At 35.7% G+C, this 8,475-nt stretch overlaps 1 long non-coding RNA gene across 1 annotated transcript in view; it reads left to right on the top strand.

Moving 5' to 3' along the window:
* The first annotated feature begins 5,582 nt into the window (after positions 1 to 5,582).
* LOC113254246 (uncharacterized) overlaps positions 5,583 to 8,475 on the top strand; it is an 84,783-nt gene continuing 81,890 nt past the window's right edge. Inside the window, exons 1-2 of the long non-coding RNA XR_003315726.3 lie at positions 5,583 to 5,715; positions 5,890 to 5,926. This is a non-coding gene — a long non-coding RNA (uncharacterized LOC113254246). The remainder of the gene's footprint in view (positions 5,716 to 5,889; positions 5,927 to 8,475) is intronic.

Below are 8,475 nucleotides of genomic sequence, written 5' to 3'. Positions count from 1 at the left end.
TGAAGGACATCCAAGGAAAATATTGATCGATCATCTTTTCACAAATTGATTGCCAATCTAAAGGATAGCCATAAGACTAGCTTCATGGGTGTGTAAACTGGGTAGTTCCACAGGGCTCCATGCTTAGAGTTTCCACACTTGCTTTAATTTTCTGTTGTTGCTATCTTGAAATTCTTAATTTTTAAACATTTTCTTTGTCTCACAAATTATTTTGTTAGTTCTGGACTTCCATCCATGAGTAATCAGGGCCAGCTTGGATTTTATTAGAGATGTATTAGGCCTACATCTCTACACATTCCCTGTCAAACACTGCCTTATACACTTAACAGAAGCAAGACAATCTAAGACAAAACAAAAACATATGAAAAAAGACCCTTGTACATATAGACACACACACACACACACACACTAAGCAGTGGAAAAATAAGCAGGTGATAACTGAAATATTAATCAAATGTGTATCTTTACAGCAAAAGGTCTAATTACTTTATTATAATGGCATTCTTTTAATTCCCTTATTTAAATCTGATTACAAATCCTAAAATGAGAAAAATTTGCATCAAGAGCTTAATGAGAGTAGAACTCAGATCATAGTAAACTTACCTGGCAGCAAATGGCAAAGCAGTTTGGGCACAAGGGGACCCAGTGAGTATTTCTGTTGGCCAATGGTCCCTTGGAATTCCACCAAGAGAGGGTCTTCAGAATGATCTTGAGGGAACCTTAAGTAATGTTAAATGATGAGGAGGTCATAATAAAATCTGAATAAAAAGAGAAAGCTGAATTTCTTGCTGGTCAGACGCAGTCACTCTGAATAGAGCAGACTGCTGATTTTATATAGGGCTTTTGGGGAAGCTTGGAGTTCAAGGATTGATGGACTTTCAGAAGTATAACTGAGTTGACATAATCTGTAGAAGCGTGGCTGCTTGGGTGAGATTGTTAGTTGCTTGGCCCTCCGAGACAGTTTATTGTAGTCTGTTCCTGACTAGGTGACTTTCCGAAGCAAGCTGATTGGTTGGTTTGCAAAAGCATTTTCACTGAGGCATATTGCCATTGATACACTGAAGAGGTTTAAACTGGTTCTGGTGGCTACTTATTACTTTCTGCCTGCCACCCCCTGACAATCTACTTAGCCATTTCCCCTAGGTCTAAGTCTATCTCCTACAAATTCTGAATTCTTCCAATTTCATTGGTAAGGTTTATCATTTGTAATTTGCCTCAAAGCTTTCATCTCTTTACACAAATGGATAGGCAGCCATCCTTGCATCAAATCCTAATCTACAATCTGATATAGTACAAAGGATCAAATTGTCAGATTAGACTCACGTGAATCAGAGATCTTGCCCAGTATCCAACTTTACTAATAATTTCAAGAATAGGCGATCAAGAAGCAGGTTTAAGACATGGAAGGTGGCTCCTGCTATGTGAGGTTACTTCACAAGACCTTATGGTGGGGCCAGAGAGTTGCATGTCTGCTGTAGGAAAAAAGCACCTGAGAGCCAACCTCAACTTCATGGTTTTTCTTCTTTAACTTATTAGCATGGAAAATATTTTATTAAATTCCTAATGATTGAACTATGTTTGCTTGGTGATGATATTTTAATATTTTTAAGTGTTTTGGATTTTTTTGAATTAAACAAAAAAATTTTTTTTACATATTTGAGAGAGAGAGAGAGAGAGAGAGAGAGTAGGAGAGGGGGAGGGGCAGAGGGAGAAACAGACTCCCAACCGAGCAGGGAGCCCAACTCAGGGCTCTATCCCAGGACCCTGGGGTCATGACCTGAGCTGAAGGCAGATGCTTAACTGAATGAGCCACCCAGGTACCACAAGTGTTTTGAATTTTTGAATTAAAAAATTATTCCTGGATTTATTTTATACTTGTCAGAGAATATGACTCATTTAGTTTTTGCTTTTTGAGATGTCTTTAGGTTATTTTATTGGCCAGTTTATAAGCAATATTCTATTGACTCTCTGCTTTGGTGATAAAATGTACTGTTTTAGATTCACAGTATTGTTATTTCTATTCTGTATTATCAATGTTATGTAACAGTTTTATTTTTATGTGTGTTCTCTAAATCATTAGTTCACTACTTTACTTTAGACTTTTTTATGCTTTACCATTATCTTTTCAATAGCTATTTAGACAATATATATTTAATTGGTTTTAATACCCTCCATGAGTCTTTTTATGTTTTCTCAATCTTGATTTCACTATTTTAATTTTCCTCTTAACCCCTAAAGTAAACTTTCAACTAACTATTTTTAGAAAGATGAGTTTAGGGGTATATGTTCCATATCTTTGTATAACTGGAACTGTCTTTCTCTTTGTACACAAACAATAGTTTTGTCGTGTATTGCATAATCTTCCTCTCTCAAAGTTGGGTGAATTGACGGTTGTCTTCTGACATTACTTTTAGGGATATATTTTAGATCACATTTTGTTTGTTTTTGTATTTCAGTTTCTAAATGCTTTAGGATTGCATTTTCACCCTTGAAAATTTTAACTGTCATTGAATCATGTCAGGATGGTTATTATTTCTCTGTGAATTTATTTCTGGTCTCTTGATGATGTTTATCATATGTCTCACTTTTTTCCTACAATCCTCTTTTGTTCTAGAATTTAAGAATCTTCTCAAGTGTGTCCTTCACTTCGTTGTTTATTCAGCCAGTATGTATTGAGTGCCAACTCTTTGTCAGTGTACTAAGCCTTGGGAATAAAATGAGTTAAACAGATATGATCCCTCTCTCTTGGATCTTCAATTTGGGTAGGGGAAGTATAGAGATGTGCAGAGAGAGTCCTTCCTTTACATCATCAAAGATGCCATGTCCTCATCATCAAAGATGATTTGCAGGGACACAAAAGTGGAATTGGGTCTAATTATTTTACAGTGTTTTGCTCATTCAAATTTTCTGCCTCTGGACACCAGCTGCATTTTGCTTTATGGAAATTCTTTCTGGATTCTAGCAGATCATATCACTGTCTTTTCATTATTATATCATGAAAAGTTGGTTTTGGGCAAATCCATTATCTCTAGCTATCACCCAGTGTACCTGTATGGTTATTGTTTCAATTGATCTTTTTCATCTCAATAATACAGTAAGAACTATGATTCGATTTGGCATATCAATTTGTCTTTATATCTGGGACTCAGTCACAATATGAGAGGCTACATCAGAGAACAGATTTCTGAGATAAGTGGGCAGTTTAAATATTTGCAGATCTATGACTATCCCTTCTGAGTGTTGGTTATAAAGCCTGTATATTATTTAAGCTTCTTGTTTTCTCTTTTTTGTTTCTCTGGGTCACCTTTAAAAATACCAATATTTACTGACTATGTAGGAAGCATCTAGCAGAGAGCATAAAATAAAATCAATAGGTTTGGATGCTTTCTTAAAGCTAATTTTGTTTTAAAAATAAAATATTTAGTCAAAAGTGTATTATAAGTACCTTCTTTTGTGAAATATCATTGAATTTTGTCAATTCTTGTCATTTCAGTCCATAAATGGGAATTGATCATATGTACGTATTTCTAACAATTGTCTTGTAAACAGATGGAGGAACAAAAACTTTCTCTCTCTCAAAACAAGCAAGCAAGTAAACAAAAATGCAAGCCAGAAACTAACAAATAAGCATATCCACAGTTCTTGTCAGCTCCCTGAGGAAATGAAAATGAGTTAGAATTTAATTGTGGTAGGCATTTTTTTTTTTTTTGTCTACTTAGGTTTGAGTAAGTCTATCATATTGTGGGTATGTATTCATGTACAAATGACCTTTTCCTCAGTATCGAAAAGAATTAAGTATCAGCTGTGGAGGGCGATAGAACAACAATAATGGACACAGACTATAAAAGTTTTAGGCTGTGGATTATTGTACATCTTTGTTCTTATTCCAGTGTTTCATTACATTTGTATTTTTCTGGGAGACAGCATGCAATTTTATAATTAAGAAGGACAAGATAGAATCCTTTGTGTTTTCTGCTGTGGTTTCTCAGTTGTGGTTTTAATTGTTGGACCAGTAGGAAAAAAGTCTTTTAACTTAATTCTAAAGGATTGAAAAGGCAGTGAGCAATACATGGATGCAATGAGATTGGGGCTGGGGATGCTTCTCACCAAGCGGAGAACTAATCAGCCCCCATACACCTTTCCAGCCAATGAATAAAACCCACTGGTAAAAGACAAACAAGCAGGAGCATTTCTTTCCTTATCTCCTATATGGTTAGTTATTTTTGTTTTCCCACATGCTAGGCATGATTTGTATATATAACATCTGTCTCTATTAGTGGAAAGAACTTAGTGTTGAGGATGAGAAAACCTGAGCATGGTCTGTGGTTAATTGAATGTACAGTTTTGTGCAAGTCGCTTGTAAATTCCCTGGACCTTAGTTTCTTCTGTAAAGTGAATTTGTTATACCACATACTTCTTAATTTCTTCTCCAGTTTATGTCTAAGTCATCTGGTATCTAGTCCACATACAAATTTCCCCAAGTCCTGAGATATGGGTTTAGAACTTTTAAAGAAATACAAATCCAGTAGAAATTCATACATTACATTTAATTATTTGTTCCTTTGAGCTTTGAAACCATTCTCCAACTCCAAGAATATTCCATATTCTGGATTTGTTGAATTGCTCATACTGAGATTTAACTTCTTTATCTTTAAATTTTGTACACTCTGACTTTATTAGATTCAGTATAAACATTCTGGACAAGTATTCTTTATATGTGATATTGAAACATGTTTTGCACCATACCAGAAGGTACATTATGTTGGATTATATGTTATGTCTTGAATTTCCTAAGTGTACATTCATACTATTAGTAGCTGCCAGGTAAGTCTTCTAATTATTTTCATTATTTTCTTGGGCCAAGTACTCTCAGTTTCTTATTAATATCTAAAATCTTGGGGTGCCTGGGTGGCTCAGTTAGTTGAGAGTTGGACTCTTGGTTTTGGCTTGGGTCATGATCTTGAGGTCCTGGGATCAGGCCCTGTATGGGGGCTCTGAGATTGGTGTATTAGCCCAGAGCCTGCTTCTTCCTCTCCCTCTGCTCCCCTCCACCCCCCGCCCCCCCCGCTCATGAGCTCTCTCTCTCTCAAATAAAGAAATAAATAAAATCTTTAAAAAAAAATAAAATCCTTAAGCTGGTAATCTCAAAACACCTTGCAGTTCCCCAGCAAGTCCCTTTCTGCTCCAACTAAATTTGTTTGATTTTTATCTTCTACATATGATCTTGTCATTCCCACCCTTTATCTTCCATATCCTATTGTCTTCCTCTGGAATCTGTATTACAATTTCCCCTGGTTTATGTTTATTACCCTTTATGATTTATCCCGCACCACGCAAGTCATTCTCTTATTAAGTTTTTTTTTTTTTTTTTTTTTTACTGATCACATATTTGATTTATGGCATATACTTTTGTAATTTTCAATACAGTGTTTTATTTTTTTTCCAACTGGAAATAATGGCTTTTCAATACAGGGATTATGTTGATTCAAAGTTATAGTCATTGAAAAGTTGAAAAAAGTTTTAAACATGTGACAAACTTGTAAACAAGAATAACTTTTTTTTCTTTTGTGTCCACAGCCATCATCTATTAGATGAGAATGTTTGTCAGCATAATAATGATGAATGAATGCCCAGCTTTTTGTAAAGTCAAAGAAACCACCCCATGAGACTAGGCTATTACTCAGCAGTGTTGGGAGTTTTCTCTTCTAATTTGAGGTAAGGTATGATTTTTATGTGGCCTATATTTCTGGAATTGGGCAGTTTGTTCCAGATGGAGCTTTTATGGCTATGGTTTGCTAGGATATATTGCTGTGCTTGCAGATCATTCATTCACTGATAAACTGAATTGACTTTCGCACGTATTTAACTCAGTTTTTCATTGTGATATAGCGGAAAAATACTGGATTTGGAGTCAGAAGAGTTAGATGTAAGTACTGGTTCTGCCACTTACCTTATGTGTGACCTTGAGCATATCCTTTAGCCTCTCTGAACTTTAATTGCCTTATCTGCAAATGAAAAAAAAATACTCTGCCCACTTCACAGGGTATTTATCTTGCAAAGGATAAATTAGATAATATGTGAAAATCCCATGTGACTTATAAAGCACCATCCAAATGTAAAGGATTATTTATATTTTTAAACTTATTAAAGAAATAAATAGCTTCTTTTAGGAAAAATTTTCTATCTTCTACCTAAAAATCATACTATATTTTTCTGTTTTTTTTTAACTAAGAAAGAAAGATATGATTAGGTTTTTTAAAAGCAATAATATTAGAAATGAGGAGAAAAAGAGAGATTTCATTTTTCTTTTAATTCTTTCCAGCCTTATATTTTGCTTATTTTTTCTGTTATCCTCATTTCTTCTATATTATAATATTATGTCCTTTTGGAGATATTCAATAGTATCTTGCTAATTTTTTTTATATTGATTTAATTCCTGGCTTCAAGGCTAGTCTTACCCAGTTGAACAAATCTCTCTAATCTTACATTCTTTGCTCTTTGTAACATTTTTTGCTGTAAATCATGTTCCATCTATCAATCAATCACGCAACCAATACTTACGACATAACTGCTATGTAAAAGTCACTGTTATTAACTTAAAATTTTAGAATGTGTAATATCTGTTTGGATTTCATTTATTCAGATAATAAACAATTTTTGTCACCTACTATATGCAAGGTATCATGGTCAAATAGAAATGGTTCCTATTCTCAAGAAATCTTCATATTATTCTGGGAGATGACATAGAAACAACTTCAACAATAAAATTGTAGGTATGGAGAGAAGAAATGAAGTATTTACAGAGAAGGGATCATTCATGAGTTGTCTCAAATGAAGGGAGATTATTTAGTGTAAAATGTGCTTTCAGTAACACAAGATTCTGATTTGTATTTAGGAATAGTATTAGGATAGTACTTTGGAATGAGATTTGTCTATTTCTGTGTAACAAATTACAATAGGTAGTGGAAGTCCATTTTTTCTCTTCTTCTACATTCTGTTGATTAGAAGTGAATCACTAGGGGTGCCTGGCTGGCTCAGTTGGGGGAGCATGTGACTTTTGATCTCAGGATCATGAGTTAGAGTCCCACATTGGGTATAGAGATTACTTAAATTAAAAAAATAAAAAAGAAAAAAGAAGTGAGTCACTAAGTCCAACCCACATACAAAGGGAGGGGAATCAGTCTCCATTTTTGGATGAGAGAAGTATTAAAGAGTTACAGACATGTTTTTAAGCCACTGCACTCTGCCCTCCGGCCAAAAATTGATTACATTCTTCCTACATGCAACATATACTCAGTCATTCCCAGATGCTCTCCACAAAGACTCATCCTTTATAGCATCAGCTTAGAGTCTAGGATTCCACCATCTATATTATATCCAGGTATAGATGAGGCTTCCCTGGTGTAGTTCCTTAAGTACATTTCCTCAAATATAGTTGTTCTTGACCTGAAGACCTATGAACCAAAGAGACAAGTTATTTGCCCCACAAATGCTGAACACACAATGATGGGGCAGGCATAGAATAAGTGCTATAAATACCCCCATTCTGAAAGACTGAAAACAGGAGGCTTAGAAGGAGGTCCATAGAAATTCCATATTCTAACAGAGCACTAGTTGGTAGCTCCTTGACTTGGGAATCAGGACCGGGGGCTCATTCTCCACACCTCTTGGCCTTCATCCTGGTCTCTTGGTTTCACCTTCTGAGTCATCTTCCCTTTTCTGTGAAAGGTAGCCTACACTTGTAGTTGAGTAGTCTTATAAGCCTGCTTTCTGCAAGAAGTTTGGGAACCCAAAGATCTCTCTCTTTTTTTTAAGATTTTATTTATTTATTCGACAGAGATAGAGACAGCCAACGAGAGAGGGAACACAAGCAGGGGGAGTGGGAGAGGAAGAAGCAGGCTCATAGCAGAGGAGCCTGACGTGGGGCTCGATCCCATAACGCCAGGATCACGCCCTGAGCTCAAGGCAGATGCTTAATGACTGTGCCACCCAGGCACCCCCCAAAGATCTCTTTTTATTTTGTACTATGTTGTTCCTTTCAGTCCATGGTGGTGGTATTCCTGCCATGTAATTCTCTTTAAAACTTGTGGGTCTCCTATGATTCTTGTTGAGGGTTCATCCTATTGACAGAAGCCACACCTCTGAATATTTTTGAGATATCCCTTTTTTACTTAGGCTTCTGCTGAGACTGCTGAGAGAACAGACCTCAAGCTTCCTAGAAGCCTTGTTTGTTAACTAAAGCATTCTCTGAAGCAGCTCCCTATATCTTTTTGAGGTTCAGTCAAAGGCTTTTTATAGCCACTCCCTCAGCTTCATCTTTACCAGTTTTTCTGATAGTGTCCTGGGTTTATTCTATACCTAGGTACGTTAATTTTAATACAGTTTGCCATCTGGAGAGATTGGAAATTTTCAAAACCAGCAAGTCCTGGTTCCTTTATGTTTAATAGTCTTTTTCTGAACTTATCTCTCTTCTCT

The sequence above is a fragment of the Ursus arctos genome, unplaced genomic scaffold (genome assembly GCF_023065955.2).
Source record: "Ursus arctos isolate Adak ecotype North America unplaced genomic scaffold, UrsArc2.0 scaffold_12, whole genome shotgun sequence".
In the NCBI taxonomy this organism is placed as follows: domain Eukaryota; kingdom Metazoa; phylum Chordata; class Mammalia; order Carnivora; family Ursidae; genus Ursus; species Ursus arctos.
Note: the sequence above shows the minus strand (reverse complement) of the source record. Positions and strands in the feature narration are given on the sequence as shown.